The sequence below is a fragment of the Orcinus orca genome, chromosome 2, assembly GCF_937001465.1.
Source record: "Orcinus orca chromosome 2, mOrcOrc1.1, whole genome shotgun sequence".
Taxonomy (NCBI): domain Eukaryota; kingdom Metazoa; phylum Chordata; class Mammalia; order Artiodactyla; family Delphinidae; genus Orcinus; species Orcinus orca.
Genome location: NC_064560.1, coordinates 89,325,986 through 89,347,588, shown reverse-complemented (window position 1 = coordinate 89,347,588; position 21,603 = coordinate 89,325,986). Strand labels below are relative to the sequence as shown.

Below are 21,603 nucleotides of genomic sequence, written 5' to 3'. Positions count from 1 at the left end.
CTGAGATGCAGGGAGGGCTGGAAGCTCTGGTGGGGTGGCAACTTCTGAGCTGGTCATGTTATACCTTAGCCATCTGGGAAGAGTAACTCTGAGGTCAGTAAGTTCCAAGAGAAGATGTAGAAAGAGGGTTCGATTGGGTGTGGTTGGATGCTTCGGGCCTCAGTTTCTTTGCTCAGTGGGGGCAGGGGGAAGAGCTAGGCTCGATCTGTGGGAGGGTCCTCTAAGGCACCCCAGGAGGTGTGTGTACCCCCTCATGCCAATCTGCCGTGCTGCCCTAGCCCTGACACTGACCCGCGCAAAGGCTGGTCCTCCCTGGGACCCCATCTTCATCCCTCTGGCAGGTCTTCTCTGGAGCAGATGTCAGAGGCAGGAGCCCTACATTACTGATCAGGGTGGCGTGGCTGCACAGATACGCTCATGGAAACTGGAGGGACTGGGGTGACAGCCCGAGTGGCACTGCGGAGGCCTAATTAATAAGTAAGGCAAAACGGAATGTGGGGCTGGCTATGCTCTCCAGCCGACATCTGAGAGGGGCTGGCACTGTGCCCTGGGGCACACAGAAGGCATGGGACCTTCTCTGTGGTGGAAGGCTGGGGAGGGGAGGGAATTGCAGGACAGAATTACAAGGTGGAGGGTGGCTGTGTTATCTGATTGGGGCCATTGATCTTGGGAGCAAATGATCATTTCTTGGCCAAGGATTCCCTATAGCTGGAAGCATGTAACCGTGCTGGGCACAGACCACGAGTGGACAAGGATGCCTGTAACAGATACAGCAGCACATGGTTAAAGTTCATGTGTGGACATATCTGGGCAGCCAGTCTCTGACCTCAGACACGGTACATGTTGTGGGCAAGGCTCGGGATTACAGGCTGATTCCAGTGGCTCCTCCATGTTTAAAAAATGTGGCTCCCTCATGACGATCATAAAAATTAAGTCAGTCAGTGTGTGCAGAAGTGCTTTGTAAATACCAGCACAAATACAGAAGAAAGTCATGGTGTATAGAATTCGGTTAGCAAATGCTTCCTGATTCTCTACTCTGCCCCAGCCCTTTGTTAGAAGCTGTAGAGGAATCAGGTGGGGTTAGGTCTTGGGCTTTCTTAACTGAAATGCTTTGCAAACATCATCATCCCTCCCTCTTCCTTTTTTTTTTTAAACTTACTATATTTTATTTTATTTTATTTATCTATTTATTTATTTTTTGCGGTACACGGGCCTCTCACTGTTGTGGCCTCTCCCGTTGCGGAGCACAGGCTCCGGACGCGCAGGCTCAGCGGCCACGGCTCACGGGCCCAGCCGCTCCGCGGCATGTGAGATCTTCCCGGACCGGGGCACGAACCCGCGTCCCCTGCATCGGCAGGCGGACTCTCAACCACTGCGCCACCAGGGAAACCCCTCCCTCTTCCTTTGAACACACTTTAATTAAGACAGGAGCAAATGGGTGGGTACGAAGCCCAGTGTGGTAGCCAGGGACAGAGAGACGGATGGGTTCTGTGGGCACGAGGCAGGAGGCCATGGGCAACAAGCCCAGGAAGGCTCCTGGAAAGCTTCAGGTAGAGGGGGACACTGAGGTGCATCTTGATGAAGGAGCCGGGATGAGGAACTGAATCCTCATGGGGAACCAGGGCAGAAGGAACCGCATGGGCAGAGGCATGGAAGTGCGAAACCCACGCACACAAGGGCATCAATGAACCGCGAGAGCCTAAATCCAAGTGTTGATCCCAGGGTGCAGATGGGCCGTCTTGCTGGAGCTCAGAAAAGTTGATGACCCCAAATGGGACACACGTGTTTAAGTGAACCCTTGTGGTGACAGTGTGGGCCAAGGCCACGGATGAGTTTGCCCATTAAGTAGTGGGTGTAGTGGGAAAAGCACAGGGCTTGAAGCAGATGGTCCTGGCTTCTAAATCAGACCCTGGCGCTTGCCAGCCCTGTGACCTTGGTCACTATGAACCCCTCTGAGCCTCAGTGTTACCATCTCTAAAATAGGGACAGGTGACATGAGCATTCTTTTGGAAATCTATGTCCTTGGTTGGAAGGAGCAGGCAGAAGGGGGCATGGGTGGGTGGGTGGATAGAGGCCAGTTTACACTGAGCATGGCACTGGGGAGACCCAGAGATTAAGTTGTGATCTCAGCCCTTGCAGAGCCCACGGTGTCTTTTCTTAAAAGACAAGAAAGCACAGTCTGGTCTGAGTTTTGATAGGCTGAGCGAGGCCAGGAGATTTGGGCGCCCAGGGGAGGAGCCCTTAGCCCAGCCTGGGAAGTTAGAGTTTTCCTGGAAGCAACGTGTGTGGAACTAGGGGGCCTTCCTGAAAGTCAAGGGGAAGTTATCACGCCAAAGAAGGAAGCAAAGGGAATTCCAGGCAGAGGGAACAGAATGGGCAAAGGTATGGAGGTGGAAGCCAACTAAGACACAAAATCGGAAATGGGGGTGATGAGGCTGCAGAAAGTAGGCAGTGAGCTTGAGCGCTGTGTCAGGGAACTTGGACTACATCCCGTATGCAGTGGGGAGCATTTAAGGAAGAGAGGCACAAGGGAAAGGATTAATCTGGCTCTGCCACCAGTAAGGTAGTTGTGAGTGGGCCAAGGGGAGGCAAGTTGCAGAAGCCCTAGATAACAGCATGTCTGAGGTGGGACCCAGAGCACCATGGAGGTTCGAGGGACGGGCAAGCTCTCTTCCCCACACAGCACTCCTTCGCTCACAGTGGACAGAGGACAGGGCCCAGGGCCGTAAGAACTCCCCTGCAGTGTGGGGTCTTCAGAGCAGGCCTCTGTGGGGAGGGCCTCCTCGGGCCCTGGTGGTCTAGCTGGGGCTCCTTGGCTGCAAAGGACAGCTGTTTGCTCAAGCAAAACGATGACCTTGTGGGAAGGATATGGCAGTATTTCAACAAAACCCAAGGGTGAAAACTTTAGCCCTGCCTCTGAGGAACTAGGATCAGGAACTGCAAAGTCACGCCTGTGTCTTCCCCCCTCCACCGGACCCCCTCCCTCGCCCCCCTCCCAAGTTTCTCTTCCTCTTTTCTCTCTCCATTTCTGGCCAGCTCCCTCTGTTAGCAGGAGCACACAGCCGGCCCCGCTCCTGCTTCCCACTGCCCAGTGTCCCATAGAGGCTGAGGAGAGAATCTGGGTCCTAGTCTCCCAGGGGAGCATCTGATTGGCTGAGCCCGGGCAGCAGACTGCAGGTCTCGGGGCGGGACCCCTGAAGGGGTTTGTCTCCTGGATAGCATGGCTCCAGAGCCCACCCCTGTGGGAGTGTTGGGAGTGGTTCTTAGGGGAGGGGTGCGCCTGGACTAGCGCCCCAAAGTTGTCTGTTCTCTGAAGGCCCTTACCCTGGGGGAGTAGGGTCAGTCCAAGGGCATTTGGGGGAGGCTTCCCTCAAGACGCACAGTAGCTAGAATCCACAGAGACCTCGATTTACCTCTTCAGAGAGGGAGACAGAGACAAGGAAAGTAATACTCAGAAGAATCTTCATGTTTGATACTGAGGTGTGCTCTCTAAGCACACCTGTGAGGGCAGCCAGGCCAAGACCTCACCATTCCCGGGGCGCAGCTCAGATCTGACCTTCTTCATTACAGCTCGCCAAAGACCTGGGAAGGAGTTCACCTCTCCCTCCCCTACTCCCCAGGCTTGGAATCTCAGTGAATCTGTGCCAGGGAGAGGCAGCATCCTGCGATGTGTGACAGTGCATCTCAGATGCGCCAGTTCAAGGCACACCTCTACCTGTGTGACCTGGGCTTCTCTGTGCCTCAGTTTCCTTGTGTATCAAATGGAGAGAATACAAGAGTGCTTTTGCATAGGGCTGTTGTGAGAAGTTGATACGTACACTATCACAGACGCTACCACTTGGCCCCTAGGAAGGGCTCACTAAAGGTTGGCTATTTCTATAACATAATCTTCAAACACGAATTTGAATGGCTGTGTCATCTTCTATGGCGTGGGTAGATTATAATTTATCTAACCACCTCCTTGTTACTGTAGCTGTTTCCAATCTTTCACTCTTATAAATAATGCTGCAGTGAACATCTTGCGTATAAATCTTTCTGTTTATCTCTGATAGCTTCCTTAGAAGAACTCCCCAAATCTTGCTTGTCTTTGAACAAAGTCCTCTTCCCTCCTGACTTTTCAGTGATGTCCTTTGAAATAAAAGTAAAGCCTGTTTTCCTTCAGAGAAAGAAACATATGGAACACGTTAACCAAGAGGTGGTTCAGGAGGAAGGTAGAAATCGGTTCAAGATGAGTTTGGATCCATTTCAGGACATCTGACACAGAGTCAGTTATAAAGTTCCCCTCGAGCCCCCTTCCCAGAGGAGAGGCAGCATCTTGTTCCCCAGGGACCACTGCTTTCTTTCTCTGAGGCAATTCCAAGGGGCTTTGATGTTTTGGGCATTGGAAAAGCAACAATGACAGATCAATAAACGAAGCCAGAGTTTGTGGACAATACAGGACTCCTCCAGCCAGTAGGGGGCAATATCGCCTGTCTCTGCCAGCCGGTTGGGCCTTGGTGGATTTCTTGCTAACAAGGACTTTGCTGTTGTCTTAAAACTTTGCCTTACATTTTATGTATTTCTCCCCGCTTCTTTTCTCCCCTTCTTCCCACCTTTGCACTTTCCAGATTCACTTTGGGTTCCCCCCTATTCGTCCATTCATTCAGGGGAAATCTCCTGAGTGCTTCCCCTTGGCCAGACATCAAGATGGTGTTCAGACTTTTAAGACCTAAACACATGTTCTGGAAGCTCCACTCTACGCATATCAAACCTACTGCAGTTCACCCATATTCCAGATTAAGTATATATTTTTTTCTGTTAAAAAGAAGAATTATTTTTCTAACCCTGCTTTTGAAATTATGTGGCCACAAGTAATTCATTCGATTTACCGTTGGCTTTGATGCCTCAGCAATGATCGGGGTACTCAAGAATTCTTCCAAAATGAAAAAACCCAACCTGCACATCGTTTTCAAATATAATGAAATTTTTGTGAATTTTTCTGAATACTCAATGAAACCATTAATGAGGTTGATGTAATATTTTGTTTGGTAGACATTTCATTAAACTTTTATTCATTTCTATTGCAGAGTTTCCCTTCGTGTCTTGGATCCAATAATTTTGTTTTTAGGTATCCAACTTGTTCAGAGATCTTGGAGAAGTTCTCAGGCCCTGTAGTGCCTAGCTGCTAGCAGAACCCTAAAGGCTTAGGATGGAGAGACGAAAGACTCAGTGTGGTTTTTACAGAGTTCCCAGGCCACTGAGTGACAGATGAGCAAACTACTGTCACAAAAGAGTAAGTATGGACATAATGGAGTGTGATCAGGGCACAGGGAAAGTATCATCTCCCCTAAGTCTACTTGGGGCAGGAGGGGATCAGTGAAGATTTCGGGGAGCAGACACTGCCCAAGCCAGAATGGCAATGGTGAACAGGAGTTTTCTAGCAAACATGAGGGGGAAGGGCATTGTAGGCAGAGGAAACAGCACATGCAAAGGGGCTGGCCTGGGAAAGGACCAACCAGTAAACAAAGCTGGCTGATCACCCAGCTCTGCCCACACTCGTCTCTACGCCCTTGTTGTTCAGACCAGCAGCATTGGTATTGCCTGTGAGTTTGTCAGAAATGCAGAGTCTCGGGCCCCCCAGGACCCCTGATTCCGAACCTCCGTTTCGACAGCGTTCTCCGTGATCCACGGCCACAGCAAGGTCTGAGAGGCAGGCTCTAGTGCCACCTGGATCAGAGACAAACCTCCTGCAGGCACTGGGGGTCTGGGAGATGTGGGGTTCTGGGGGGTGGCTGGCCTGGAGAACTGCCGCGCAAGCAGAGCTGCAGTGGTGCCTCGAGTCGTTTTCAGGTTTGGCCTGAAAGTTCGTCTCTGGGGGCCCAGAATTTCCATGCTTGGAGCATTGGGACTTTCCCACTTAGAGACTCTTCCACCCACTGGGCCCGCACTGTCCTTTCTGCTGGCCTCGGCTCCAGACAGCCGGTCTTGCCTGCTGGCTCCTGAGCCAGAGCCCCACTGATTATCTAATAGGCTGCAGGCTGTGTGCATAATTTATTCCTGCGAATAATTGATCACATCAGGATGAGCAAGGGGAAGTACCAGGAAGAGAAGGGAGAAGAGGCATCGGTAACCACGGGAAGGAAACCCACTACAAACAAGCAGCTAATTAGATGTTTCTCTGACACAGCCCATTCAGCGTAAGCGTCCCTCTTGCTGTTGTGGGCTGACCACGCCCCCTCCTCTGCCCACACGCACGTGTGGCTGGGCTTCCAGATGAGTAAGGGGTAGTGGAAAGAGCTCTAGACTGAGCTAGAAACCTTGGCTTCTAGGCTAGGTGATCTTAGTCAAATCACTTCTCTTGGGGGACTGAATTTACATCAACTGTAAAATGGGAAGGGCTGGATCCATGGTTTCCAGACACGGCTGGTGTCAGAATCACCAGAGATACTTTAAAAATATAGATTCCAGGGGTACATCTCCCCAGTGCTGAGAAAGTAGGTACAGTGGGAGGCGGGAACCTGTGTTGTAACAAGCACCTCGTGTAACTCTAACCCGGCTTGTCCGATGGGCAATGGGGAACCACTGGGTTGGAAAGATAACCTCAAAGCTCCTGCCCAGCTCTGACATTTTCAGATTATCGATAAGGATGGATTTTCCCATAACCCCTTGCAGAGCATCAGTACGGTGCTGAGGAAAAAGGGATGAGAAAGGCAAGAGACGCATCTTCTTCTCCTGACTCTGTCACTAATTCATCACCTGATAACACTCCCTCCCTGAACCTCACTTACGCTTGACACATCCACTGACAATGTCATAGTGCTTTTATCTGAGCACCTGGGGAGATTTTAAAAACACAGCCGCCAGGTCCCCATCCACGCAAAGATTCTGCTTCAATACATCTGGGGGGGGGGGGGCGGCGCGGCGCTCAGGTTGCTGTATGTTCAGAGACTGCCAGGTCATTCCAAAGATCAGCCAGGTTGGTAAGCCAGTGACCTGTCCAAAGGCATTGCTCAGTGGGACAACTTGTGCATCATGGGACAGGGCAGCCTCCAGACCCAGGCAGATCCTCCTCATCATTTGGCCTCCACGTGAGTCTGGACAAATCCTGCCGATGGAGGACTCCCCTGTGCTGCATCAGAAAGAACAGAAGACCTGTGTTCAACGCCGGGGCTCTCACTGACAGGGTAGCCTTGGGCAAGTCCCAGGAGCAGCCTGAGTCTGTTTCTTTGTCTATAAAATGCGGTCAACGGTAATTCCATCCTCCCAGCCCAGTTGGGATTAAGCAGAACAACTTGGAGCTGTGCTCGAGGAGTGGTCACCTCTGCGCAGATTGCCCACCCACTCCCAGCTGCCCTCCGGCCACCTACGCTGGGGCCGGTGGGAACCAGCTTAGCTGAATGTTAACCTCTCTCCCTCTGATGAAAGCGGAGAGGGTCTGCTGCTCCTCTGGGCCTGGAGGCCAAAGGTCCCGTGAGGAAACAGACTCCCAGCTGTTGGTCCAGGTGGTCCTTTCTGGAATGACTCCACACAGCCAGCTGCCTTGCTTAGTCCTTTTGTGTTTTCTCTAATCTTTTGGAGCCTTGTTCAACACCCCAGTCGGTCAGCAGGGGCCTACACGCTGGCTAGTTAGTGAGACCGAAACCAATTCCAACGGGGATGAAATCCTGCATCTGTCACTTTCTCTCCATGCTTTTTCTCATCATCCGAATCCAGGGCACCTCCAATGGACCATCATTGCCCTCTGCAGAGGTGTTCTCCTCGTAGCGGCTGGAGGGGTCCTCTTAAGATATAAATCAGGTCATACCATTCATGTTGACTGGCTCCCCATTCTCACTGAATAAAATCCAAACTGGTGTGTAAAGAATATCCTGGAACGCCTGGTGCATCACGGGACAGGGCAGCATCCAGTTCACATTTCCTCCCCTGGTTTACATAGCCCTGAACAACCTGGCCATGTATGTCTCATCTCATGCCACACTACCTACCCTCACTCACCTTGTGAGGCCAAAGATGCCATGTGCTCTCCTAACCTGTTTACTGTCCTCCTTGGCGCATAGCCGGACTCCATCCCCAGCCCCTCTGCAGTCAGGCAGCACCATGCATTTCAGTTCCGGGGGATGGAATATGAGTGGAAGTGATGTGCACCACCCCCAGGCTTTGCCCCCAGATGTCCCAGGACTTTTCCTCTTTGCTCTTGGCTGCAAGTGGAGGACACAGTGGACGACTCCAAGGAGACCCAGGGGACGGCAGACAGAGCAGCTGATTAGAAGGAGTTTGGGTTTTGAAAAACTGAAGGACCACCCACCAAACACCTGATGGGCTCTGACAAGAAGGAGGAATAAACTTTTGCTGTTTGAAATCGCTGAGCTTTGGGTTCACCAGATGTGCTCTAGGAGCTAGAATCACTTACCCTGACTAATGACCTGTTCTCAGTGCCTGGAATGTGTTAAGATTCATTCTGCTTCTCCCACGCTGTTCCCTCTGCTTGGAATGCTTTTCCCTACTATTCCTCACATGCTTATCTCGTCAGCCTCTAGATCTCATTTCAAAGTCACCATCCAACTGTTAGCCTATGTTCTGAGTTCTTGTCTATTTTTTTAATAGAAATTTTACAACTTGTGTGTTTTTAAAAAGTTGTCTTTCATGGTGTTTCCCCCTAGTCTGTAAGCTCCCAAAGGCATGAGTCAAGTCTGTCTCATTCCCCTTTGTATATCCTATGCCAAATAAAGTGTCTGACAAAAAGTAATCACTCAACGACTATTAGCTGATGGATTAAATGAATGAATGACTCAATTATGTACGATTCATTTCAGTTCAATCCACATATTTACTGGGCACCAACTTTGTGCAAGGCACATATTACGCAGTCTCTACTCGGTTGTCATTAAACCCTAGTGAGGAGGTAAGATTATTATCCCCACTTTACATATAAGGATCAAGAGGCAGTGCTAACCACCGTACACAGATCCTTTACGCACGGCATCCTCCAATCCCCATCATATTCCGGAAAGGTAGGCACCATTAGCTTCATTTTACAAAAGGAAAAACTCATGCTCAGACAGACCAAGTCACTTCCCCAAGGTCATGCAGCTAATGAGGTCATGGATCCGGGATTTAAACCCAGGCCCAGGAGGAGGGGATGGAGGAAAGTGGGGACACTCCTCTCTTACAGCGCTATTCTTCCTAAAGTCTGACAGCCTCATTAGAAATCCCCAAGGAATATCCTGAGTGTGGGGAGAAATGGAGACGTGGAATTTCTCCAGAGTCTTATGGGCTTAGTCTGCAGTGGGATTTCATTTTAAATGCAGGACCCATTTCTCCCCTGAGATGCCTGGGATTAGGGGGTGCCATGTTGCATCCTGGGAATGCAGCTCCTGTGACACGTCTGAGCCTGGCTGGGCTGGCCGCCACGGAAAAGCCGGAGCCAGGAGTGCCCAGGTTCATCTGGGGAGAGCAGCCGCAGCAGTGGATAGGCAGAGAAAATCTGTGACTAATTATGGCAGATGAAAGTATGAAGTAATGGATCCTTTTTGAGGGCTGGGCGAGCTGAAGTGTCTCATTCTCTGAATGCATTTGGAGACTGCACAACCCCTTCTGAAACCGGCAGTAAACTTGAAGGGCTGAAAGTTCTGTGACTTGGCAGGCGGGAGATTGGATGGCGCATAGAACTCATGAATTGTCTGGGGTGGGAGCTAATTAGGGTGCAATTTTTCAATTATGGAACATTGAGTGAGCCTCTCCCCCGGCCCCCCCCCCCCATCATCCCTCAATGGCTACACTCTATTTGTCTATTTCCCTTTATTTCTTAATCATTTGATGATATGACAGCAATTATTTGTCATTTGGAAGAGAAAATTGTCACGGAGCTATTGTTTCCCTCTTGAAACCCCAGGTCTTCTGCTGAGATGGTTACATTTGATAAACGTTTTGCATTCCCCCCACCCCTCTCCAACTCCCACTCGGGGTTGGTGTGGCAACAGGAAAACATTAGCCTGTGAAGCGGGCCTGCTCTGATTGAAATGCCATTTGCACAGAGGCTTCGAAAGGAGCAGGACCGAGTTTAAAAGCGCCACAGCTCAGAGCGCCGGGCCCACCCACGTCACCTAGGTTGAGACTGTGGGACATTTGCTTTGGGAAATTCGGTCATTTCTCTGAGCTAATAAGCCAGCCTCAGGATCAGGAATGCAAAACAGAAATGGCTCAAAAAGAAAAAAGAGGCAAAGCAAAGAGCAGAACTCCCCCGGAAATGGAAAAACTTAAATGACTTTGTTTAAATGTCATGGTACTCTCAAAACCCTGTTCTCATATGTATGCAAGTTAATTAAATGGAAAAATGTCAAATTAGTTGCTTAAAATATTAATGGCAGGAATTATCCCTGATTCTAGAGCAGGCAGAATCGAGGAAACGAACCTTTCAGGGCTTAACCCTTTTCTTGGTCATCCTCTCATGAAACAGGGCTTTCTTTCATCCACGAAGAGATCGGTGACTCTAAAGGGTTTGGTGGGCTTCAGGACAGGAGATTTCCAGTGGGTTTGTAACCTGCCATTCTCTCTGTGACACAGGACTCCCTAGGGGCATTTATTTATCAGCTTTGCATGGGGGATTTGAGGTCCTTGGAAAGGCCCAGTGATTATGAATCTGTCCTAATGGTCTGTTCTGTAGTGTGGGTAATCTGCCACTTTTTCTTTTGGTTTCTGAAGGGTATTTTGGCTTAAAGAGCCCATTAAAGTGCAAAATAGGAAATGATTGCACAAAGAGGGGTGCCAGCGTTCTACTCGCCAAATAATGATTCAGTACCAATGGGGTCCAGAGCCTGGGCTGAGCAAAATGGTGGGAAAAGTGAGAGTCACAGACTCGAGGGTTTGCGACCTGGTAGGGAGCCACGGGGCCCCTAATCTAGCCTCCTATTAGCATGCAGGGCAACCGAAGCCCCAGGAAAACAAGGACTGTTCCCACAGCCACAGAGCTACTGAGCGGTGGGTCAGGCTCATTCACTCCCACGACACTGTTCCTGCCAGCCTCCCCCAGGGTCTTCCATATATTAGGAGAGGACAGGGCAGAGAGACACAGGACGGTGCAGGAAGAGTAGAGGGTGGAAAGTGGGGATATGGGCATCAGGGAGACTGCACCTCCGTGAGACAAAAAGCATTTACTGTCTGCCATGGCAGCCAACCAACTGTCATAGTTTCTCTCCGCCCCAGCCAAGGCAGGCAAGGAAGACAAATGCCATTTATTGAGAAGTTATGGCTAGTCCCTGTGTAAACACAATCAAAATTCTCTCCTGTAATTCGATCATCAGTTTAGCTCTGACAGATAGACATTATCCCTGTTTTACAGATTAGGAAAGTAGGAGACCACCAAGCAAAGAAAGTGGCTGCACTGAACCTGTAGGAACTTGTAATCCTGCAGTAGACACTGGGATATCCGTTTATCACTAACTACAGATTAGCGACAGAAATGGCCAATAATAGGGGAACGGCCCAATTTCCAAAAGTGGCATCCTCAGAAGAAGGGAGGAGATATTCTTAGATGTGGGGAAAAAATTCCAAATACTTTAGGGAAACTCTACATATCTTTAGCCTTTTTTTGTATTACTCAGTGTGGTAAACTGAATTACAACCCCAAATAAGCCACCTACTAATCTCCAGAATTTATGAATGTTACCGTGTATTTGCAGATGTGATTAAATTAAGCATCTTGAGATGGGAAGATGATTCTGAATTATTCAAGTGGACCCAATGTAATAACAAGTGTCCCTGTAAGAGGGAGGAAGGAGGGTCCACGTGAGGAGGAGATGTCGCAACAGAAGCAGAAACTGGAGCGATGGACTTTGAAGGTGGACAGAGGAGCCATGAACCGAGGAACACAGGTGCCGCTAGAAGCTGAAAGAGACAAGGCAAGGGGTTTTCCCCTGGAGTCTCCAGAAGGAACCAGCCCTGTCAACACCTTGACTATAGCCCGGTAAGGCTGGTGTTGGACTTCTGACCTCCAGAGCTGTAAGAGAATAAACGTGTGCTGCGCTTAGCTCCTTGGTTGGTGGTGATGTGTTACAGCAGCGGTAAGAAACGCACATGGTCCGTTAAGGATAAGAAACAAATCATCTCACGGCTGCTTTCTGATCCCGGACTAGGCGCTGCATGTGGCAGCTCTGGTTCCGATCAGGGCCTGGGTTTTTGTTTGTTTGTTTTTTTAATTGCAGTATAGTTGATTTACAATGTTGTGTTTAATTTCTGCTGTACAGCAAAGTGACTCAGTTATCCATATATATATATATATATATATATATATATGTTCTTTTTCATATTCTTTTCCATTACGGTTTATTACAGGATTTTTTTTAAACTTTCTTTTTAATAGATATTTTTTGGAGTACCATTGCTTCACAATACTGTGTTAGTTTCTGCTGCATAACAAAGCGAATCGGCCATATTACAGGATATTGAATATAGTTCCCTGTGCTATACAGTGGGCCCTTGTTACTTATCTATTTTATGTATAATAGTTTGTATCTGCTAATCTCATACTCCTAATTTATCCCTCCTCCCGCATCCCTTTTGGTAACTGTGTTTGTTTTCTATGTCTGTGAGTCTGTTTCTCTTTGGAGATAAGTTCATTTGTGTCATATTTTAGATTCCACATACAAGTGATATTACATGGTATTTGTCTTTCTCTTTCTGACTTGTCAGATAATCTCTAGGTCTATCCACGTTGCTGAAAATGGCATTATTTCATTCTTTTTTATGGCTGAGTAGTTTTCATTGTATATATGCACCACATCTTTATTTGTCGAATGGACATTTAGGTTGCTTCCATGTCTTGGCTATTGTAAATAGTCCTGTATAGCTTGGTTTTAAGTCTCTCCACCAGCTACGTTCTGGGATAGTGGCTGCTAGAGGTGTGCTCTTTTCATGGCAGTGGCAAAAACAGGAGAGAAAACTAGCAGACACTTGCCATGTCTGTTCCCATTTCGGCTCTGAGACACCCCCCTTCGGCCCACCTTCCACTGGCCAAAGTCAGTCATGTGGCCAAGCTGAACACCAGGGGGAACTAGAAATATACGCAGCCTAGTCTAGAGGGAGGTACCGCAAAGTCACATAGCAAAGGGCAGGGACCTATGATTCCAACACTGCGGAGGGGTAGTAAGAAGTTGGGACCCGCCACACTTTCCTGGAAAATGCACACGAACATGGTGCGAGCTCTGAGAAGCTCAGAGTAAACAGGCCTGTCTAGCTCTGTTAACGCGGTGTTCCCCCAATTTCTTTGAGCACAGACTCCTACTACCATCCTACAGGATTGATATTTTGAGACATGCTCACGGAGACAGTTCATCTTCAGATGTTCAAGGGAGGAGAAGGCTTTGGACTTGACGGGGCCTGGAAGAATAGATCCAGCTGAGCAGTTGATGAGGTTTCCCCATGGTAGAGCAAAACCGAAAGGTTTTCATGTGAGTTAAAGTCCCTTTCCTCAAGGGATCTTTCTCATGAGAATCTCATCAAATCCTCCATTCCCCCATGGACCAGAAGAACCCAGAATATCCGTGTGGTCTGAAAGAGAACACGACTCTCCTGGAGTCTGATCTTCACTATCACCTCACTAGTGCAAGGCCTTATTGGAAATTCCTCAAAAGGAGATGCAAGAGGGAGGAGATATGGGGATATATGTAAATGTATAGCTGATTCATTATGTTATAAAGCAGAAACTAACACACCATTGTAAAGCAATTATACTCCAATAAAGATGTTAAAAAAATAAAATAGGGCTTCCCTGGTGGCTCAGTAGTTGAGAGTCCACCTGCCGATGCAGGGGACACGGGTTCGTGCCCCGGTCCGGGAAGATCCCACATGCCGTGGAGCGGCTGGGCCCGTGAGCCATGGCTGCTAAGCCTGCGCGTCCAGAGCGTATGCTCCGCAACGGGAGAGGTCACAACAGTGAGAGGCCCGTGTACCACAAAATAAATAAATAAATAAAATAAAATAAAATAAAAAATAAGAAAAAGGCAGGCATTCACCTCTTATCCAAGGCCTGGGGCATCTCCCGCCAGCTTGGCTTCCTACAAACACGCCTGGATTGGGAAGTGTTGCTGGATTATAAACAAAGAGACAGAGGTGTGTAAGACAGGTTTCCCACCAGAGTCTCATCCTCTCAGGTCTGCTACTAGAAGTTCCCCTGGAACGGAGATGTGCACTCTGTTCACCTTCCCTTGAGGCCCTAGGCTAGGGACAGGCAGAGGAGCAGGACACGCGGTCCCCAGCATGGATGCTTCAACTCCAACTTGTGCGGGAGGACAGAGGCACTGGGGGCAGCATCTCACACCAACTCTGGGAGGCACCCAGAGCAACAGGGCGAGTCCTCTGACACATGGGGGCTGGGAGCTTCCTCTGCTCTGAGAAACAGGGGTGCGGATGACGAACTCTCCCTGCACCCTGTTTTCCTCCACCTCGAGACACCTCAGCCCTGCCTGGGAAGGGCCGGCCACTCTGTGGGATGGTGACTTATTTGACACAATTAATTAGCCTATTTCCATGTAACATGTTTTCACGGAGGCCATTACAGCCTAATAAAGGGAAACAATAGTGCCATAAATTCCAGGATCAATAGAAGAGAAAGCAGCCAGGAATATTTACCAGCTCCCTCACTCACTTAGCAAATATTTAGAGAGCACAGACCATGGGCCAGAACAAAGACAAAAGGCATGGGCTAGTAGGGGAGAAAGACCCAAGAACAGGACTGTTACAGTTCAGTGTGGCCAACGTTATGAACAAGAGCTGGAGGGAGAGACTTCCCAGAAGCAGAATATTTGAATGGGTTTTGAAGGATAAACAGAAGTTTTCTGGCTGGAGATGGGAATGGGGAAAGACAATGCTAAGACAAGGAGCAAGGCTCAGAGGCAGGAAAGGGGTGTGGTGAGCTTGGGGACCAAGGAGGGAGAGAGAAGCAGAGAGTGTAGACGTGCGGAAGGGAAGGTGTGGTTAGCGAGGTATGTTGAGGTCCGGTGGGGGTGGCGGAGAAACTTCAGTGCCAGCTGGATTTTGGATTCCTTTGAAATCCAGAGAAGCTGAGGGAGATTGGAAGGCACCGTGATCAGAGACAAGTACCGCAGAGAGGATTCCTTGTCTCGGTTCATTTGGGACCCCAGGGGACTGGCTTTGCAGGAGCTTCGGGTCCTGCTCTCCCAGGCAAACATGGTAGGGGGCGCCGTGGCCGCTTCTGCTTGTAGCTGAGCAGATGTGTACCTCAGCGCAGCGGTGAGCACGGTACCAGCGCACAGGTTTGGAGGCAGGACTGGAGGGGGTGGGGGAAGACAGCGGAGGAGGGACTGATCCATTCACCTAGAAGGAAGGTGCTTGATCGAGAGACGCCTGTGAAGGTGTTTTGAGGGACACACGAGCTGTTCACACTCCAGGTGGCTCCAGGAAACGCCAGCAGCTCTCCCGGAGGTACCATGCTAGTGAGTGGGTGCATGCCTACGCCTGGTTAGCCTAGCGCTGGAAGCCTCACATAGCAAGGTCAAGGTCACCAGCTCAGGCCACTTTCCTGTTAACGGTGCTCAGAAATCTCACAAGTTCATTAGCTGTGTGCAAGAACAGAGCTGGATTCCTAGCTTGGCTTTGCCATCAGCCAGTGACTTCACCTCAGATGACTCACTCCATCTGTCTTAAAGACCGATAAAGACATCTCAGTGTCTTTATGGTAAATGGATTGTCCTCAGTCACTCTCTCCTTCACCCAATCATCAGATCTGTTGCGATTTTCCTCAGTCACTCTCTCCTTCACCCAATCATCAGATCTGTTGCCAAGTTCAGTGGGTAGGACCACAAATATGTTTGCTTTCCCCTAGCTGAGGCCCCTGTCATATCTCACTTGGGAACTGTCAGAGCCCCTGACCTGGGCTTGACTTCCAGTCCTGCCTCGGTGCTCTCCAGGCTCTGTACTGAGTCTGTGAAGAGCTGGGTAATAGCTGTTTAGGAGCCACACACATCTATGTTACATGTTCTTCTCTGGTGGAAACAACACGCGTGTCCATCAGCTGATCACCGAAATGCGATCTATCCGTTCAATGGAATATTATTCAGCCGTGAAAAGCGATGAGATCCTGTCCATGCTATGACGTGGTAGAACCTTGGAACATTGTGGTAATTGAAAGAAGACAGACATAAAAGGCCAGATATTATAGATCCCGTTTACGTGAGATCTTCAGAGTAGGCAAAGCCATAGAGACAGAAAGTAGGGCTGGGGTGAGGCGGGGGATGAGGTGTAGTAGCTAAAGGGAACAGGGTTTCCTTTTGAAGAGATGACAATGTTCTAAAATTGACAGTGGTCATGGTTGCACGACTCTGTGAGTATGCTAAAAGCCATTGAATTGTCTACTTGAAATGAGTGAATTATACAGTATGTGAATTATATCTCAATAAAGTGGTAGTAAAAAATTATAAAAATTGTTTTTTCAGTTCCCAGGCCATTAAAAACAAAAAAAACAACAACAACAAGCTGTGGAACAGATTTGGCCCATGGGCTGTGGTGTGCTGATCTGGGAGGTTTACACTGCTGCCAGTACAAATGGTCCTAAAATGCACATCTGGTCTTGTCCCTCCCCTGCTGGGAAATCTTCAATGGCTCCCCATTTCCCACAGGGTGAAGAGCGAAATCTCTGGCTCTCATTCATGGCCTTTGCACATTCTGTTCCAAGCTTGTGCTTCTGGTCTCGTGTCCTTCCATCCCTCTCACGCTACGACTGCATAGATGAGTTTTCATACGTACTGACACTGCCCTTTGATTTGGTTTCTGTCGTGCCCTCTGCCTTCAGTAATTTGGAAAGTTCTTATTCATCACTCAAATTCTCACTCAGGTGTCTCTCTGCTCTATGGAACCTTCCTCAGTCTCCCTGGGAGAATGGATTGCTATTATGGGATGTGTTGTCTTATATCATATGTATTTGATTAAATATATGCTTCCCTTCATAAGACTGCAAGCTCCTTGGTGGCAATGAATCGGGAACCATGGCTTTTCTTCTTGGTCTAACCAGCACAAGTGCCTGGTGTGCAGTCAACGTTTGGTTAACTGCTTTCTTGAAATGAACTGAAGCCCAGTTCAACTTCAGCCCAGTTCAGCCCAGCCCGCTGTTGAGAAGCAGGCTAGTTCAACTCTACGAGAGAAATTCATCAAAATCATACTGCAGAAAAGGCTCTTCGAGGCTCTCCAGTAGCCTAAGCCCCCAATTTTTCATGATAAAACCAAGGTTCAGAGAAGGCAAGTTACTCACCTGGAGTCACCCAGCAAGTAGGGGCAGAGGCATATCTAGAGCTGAGTCTCTACCACACCTTGCGGCTCTCGTGTGCACACCTCCATGCCTTTCTACAATACCTTCCAACATTCACACTCAAGGAATCGGGGTGGTTTGCCACAGCCAGGTTTTCTAGCCATCTCCTTGTTTCAGCTGGGCCAAACATCCCATGGCCAGCAGCCTGGTTCTCTTCTCTCCCTCCCACTCCGGTCACTCCCAATCTCCCAAGAAGGGGTCGGCTACCTCTGGAGTGGCCCAAGGAGTTGGCCAGCAGCTCCCGGCAGCAATGCTGGCTGCAGGAACAGAGAGCTCAGCCCAGCCTCTGATGCAACTGGAACTGGAGGTTGGACCCCAGCTCGGATTTGGATCCCACAGTTTGATTTATTGCATCAGGTACTTGTTCTGCATGTTTTTCTGATGCCCGGGGTCACCCCAGGCTGACTGCAGTTTTCTCTTCCTTTTATCGTGTGTGAACATGTGTGTGTGTGTGAGAGACAGAGACAGAGAGAGACAGAGAAAAAGAGGGAGGTGTATTTCTGAGCCAGATGCAGGATCAAGGTCCTTCCAGGCTGCTAAAGAATGCAAGACGACAGGATTTCACTAAGGTCTATTCCTTCCATGCGGGTGCACGTATGGCCAGCCTCAGCCTCCACAGCCAGCCGCTGAGCCCCTACTGTGTGCCAGGCATTCAATCCTTTTCAGCCTCACAACAGCTCCAGGCTGTAGCAGGGATTGTTCCTGTGTTGAGGATGAGGCTTGGAGAGGTTACACGCCGTGCCTAAGGCTCCTGGTTAGCAACAGTGGTCCCTAGACCCAGACTCTGGCCTTTGTTTCTGCCACAATAACCCTCTCACCCTCCCCTTGCTAGGAAGGGGCTCCTTTGTCTGGGCACCAGGCTTCAGTGATGACGAACATCTGGTCCCCACCTTCCTAGAGGTCCATTCACATCGGTCTGGTGCCACGCGCCTGCCAGCCTTGGGGATAGCTTTACTGAAACTGAGCGAACTCCAAGCTCTTTTCTTGGCCCACTTTTACGTTTTCTATTGATTCTCCGACTTCTTGAGCTTAGAGATCAGCTGTTCCAATGTCTCTCATTTAGCAGAGGAAGAAATCAAGGAGCTGGAGGTCAAGCAACATCCCAAGATCAGCTAGCTAGTCGCTGACTGAGCTGGGACAGCAATCCTTGCTTCCCACCTCTCAGCTCAAGCCCTTTCTGTCCTCCTGGCTTGCCTTCCCATGACAGGCTTTCTTTCTCCATGGAAACGTATTGGACCATATCTAGTCCCTTCCCCTTTGGCTGTGGGAGTGCTCTTCCTCATCACAGGGTGTGTTTATATCTTTGTGATGCTCTCTCATCTCCGCGGGTGGAAATTGCACACCAGCTCAGTAACCAGGAGATGCAGGTTCTGTTCCTGGTTTCCACGCTGCTGGCTTTCAGAGGCCTCGAGTCATTGCCCGAGCCTTCCCTGGCATGGATGCAAGGACAGATCTGGCAGGGGACTTAGACTCACTCTGTCCAGCCTCCCCCATCTTACAGATGAGACGTTGAGGCCAGAAAGGGTAGACGTGACAAACCCAAGCACATACAGAGCTTGGAGTCCCGTCTAAGACTAGAAATTGCTACCTCTGCTGCGGGTTGTGGTTGCAGCTTTGAGGAGACGTTTGCTTCTTCCGGTGTGTCCCACGTGGAAGAATGAGAACCACGGGTCCTCGTGAATGGGGAGGCGGATGCTAGCTCATTTGAGGAAGCACATCCTGATGCCCAGCGTTTTCTGAATTGTGAGAAGGTCTTCTGAGAGGTGGTAAGCTCCCTGTGGCAGGAGATGGCCAAGTAGAGGCCATGTAAGCCCCCCAAGGGAGTGTGGAGCAGGGATCAGATTGAAGGGGGCTCAATAGCTTCAGTGCCTAACCCAAAGAGCCCATGACCCCCCCCCCCACCACCAGGATCCAAGACTCCTGCCTTTCTATCTGGGAGACTGGGGGAGCAGGAAGGGGTGGGGCTTCCATGATAGCAAAAGCCTTCTGCCTAAAGAAGTCTCATTGCTGGCCGTCAACCAAAGATTTTGTGAGATGTTTTCTGAAATGTAGGTCTGGGCCTTATAATTTAATTTTAGCCCCCGAGGGGGTGTCTAACTAGATGAAAGGCCACAGCACTTAGAGGACCTTCCAGAACCTCCTTCTGGGGAAACGAGCCCAGGAAATGGGTGGGGAGTGTCCCAGACACTCAGCTGGAATTGATGGGGCAGATGAAAGCACAGGAAATGGTCCATTGTTCAATTCTGGGCAGCAGCCTGGACATCTCCAAGGACCAGGGTCTATGGACCTCAGCATCCAGGGGTCCTTGGAGGGTGGGGTCCATGGAGGTCTCTTCCAGTAGGTGAAGCAGGTCTGAATGCCTCTCCCAGCCCTGCGTCTCACTAGCTGTATCCCTGGGCAAATCCCATGGCATCTGAGTGGGTTTTGGCATCTCCCTCTCGGGTTGTAAGTGGGTGTTTGCATCTCCCTCTCAGGTTGTAAGCACTGCCCAAGAGCAAGTAGATGAAGTTCCTAACATGCAGCTGGGGGAAGAAGTGGTTTGAATCCTACATCTTGATTTACTGAGTGGAGTAGTCACTCTTCGAAGTTTCTTCCTCAGCTTGGGGCCAGCCCAGACCAAACGTGGTTTCCTGTGTGTGTGTGTGTGTGTGTGCACGTGTGTGTGTGTGTACATGTGCCTGCATGTGTATGGGCAAGTGTGCGTGCATGTTAGTTACTTGCCTTTCACTGGCCCCAGGCTTCATGTCCACCTGAGGAGCCCAGGACTCCCTCTCAGACCTGCCCAACATGCCAAGATGTCCTGGGACCCAGCAAGACCAGGGCAGACAGACCCCGGTGAGTGTTAATGGGGTGTGTCTCTTGTAAGGGTGGGAGTCGGGTGGGGATATTGCCCTTGGAAAAATCATGTAATGATGCAAGTCACAGAAAATAAAACAAACTTCAGTAAGCGAAAGAATTCTCTCCCTTTCAGTTTTGTTTCTGACAGATTTTCTTAAACCTTTGATACCTGGCGTTACCTTTACGTTAGAATCTGGTGTAAGTCTGGATCTGATTTGACACTGAATCAGCTATTAGTTACTTCATTTAACTCTCTCTAGGTCTTTCAGAGAGTACTTCCGCTTCCAGACCATCTGCCCCCAGAAAGCTTTGAGAATCCCTGAGAATCCCTGCTCCAAAAGGATGCTTATTCTTCGGAGGCAGGGAGACTTGGGACCTAGACGTGGTTCTCCACCAGCCCACCATTGACAACCCTCCTCACCTTGCTGGGCCTTAGTTTCCCACCTCTGTCTGGAGAACAGCAGTGCCTACCTCATCCTACCTCGTGGGTTGGTACCAGGCTCGAGGGGGTGGAAGAGTTGTGAAATGCCAAGTCAACCCGTTCTAGTTGATTCTTACGTGAGTAAATTGCACAATGACTGGGCGCAGACTCTGCACAAGTGTCATGCTAGGCTCTGGAACCCAGAGATAGCAGGACCTACCCTCTGCCCCCATGAGCTCACAGGCTCTTCTTGCTTCTAGAAGTGGACTTCACGTCTGTGTGCTTTTTTGCACCCATGTGGCATAGAGTCTGCTTGCCCTGTGAAGTTTTGGTGAGGGAATTCTTAACATGCTTGCTTCCCCTCCTCCCTTTCCCCCCTCCACATGCTCGCTCTGCAGGAGAGGAGGGGGGGCCTGCTAATACCCCCTGTCCAGATAGCAGGTAGGGCGAATGAGACTCAGAGGAGTGAGTGACTCACAAAAACTGTGTAGCAAGATGGTGGCCGATGGGAGACCAGGGCTCCTGCCTGATTTTTTTTTTTTTTTTTTTAGCATTTTATCAAGATTTAATGTACATTTTTTCTTAACACGTGGGCCATATAGTATAAAGATTTCATGCTGAATAAATGATATTCATTATTCATGAAAGCACAGGAAATGGTCCATTGGAGGACTTTGCATTTTTTCGGCTACATTATTTGAAATACAAATATGCAGATTTTGTCACTGAGAAAAATCTGAACTGTGTTTCTCTATCGGTGGCTTCAACTGAAGCTAGGACTTTTTCACACCTCAATTAGAAAGAAAACACAACAATAACAAAAAGCAGAAAAACTAGACTAATAGTTCCTTGGCTTCTGAGACAGTCAGGCCTGTTCCACATCGTGTCAAGAGAGGTGACATCTGGCAAGAGATTAAATGGCTATGTTGCACTTTGCGCAGGTCACCAACTTGCTAATTCATGATACTGTAAAAGGGTGGCTGGGAGGGGACCAAATTGTGCGGACCCAGAGGGTGTGCGCAGCAGGAAGGTCATATGTACAGATAGC

General features: G+C 49.4%; 1 long non-coding RNA gene across 1 annotated transcript in view; it reads right to left on the bottom strand.

Annotated features, from left to right (window-relative positions):
* The window catches only part of LOC125963489 (uncharacterized), a 29,642-nt gene that overhangs the window by 5,596 nt on the left and 2,443 nt on the right, over positions 1 to 21,603 (bottom strand). The gene's annotated exons all lie outside the window — the stretch shown is intronic.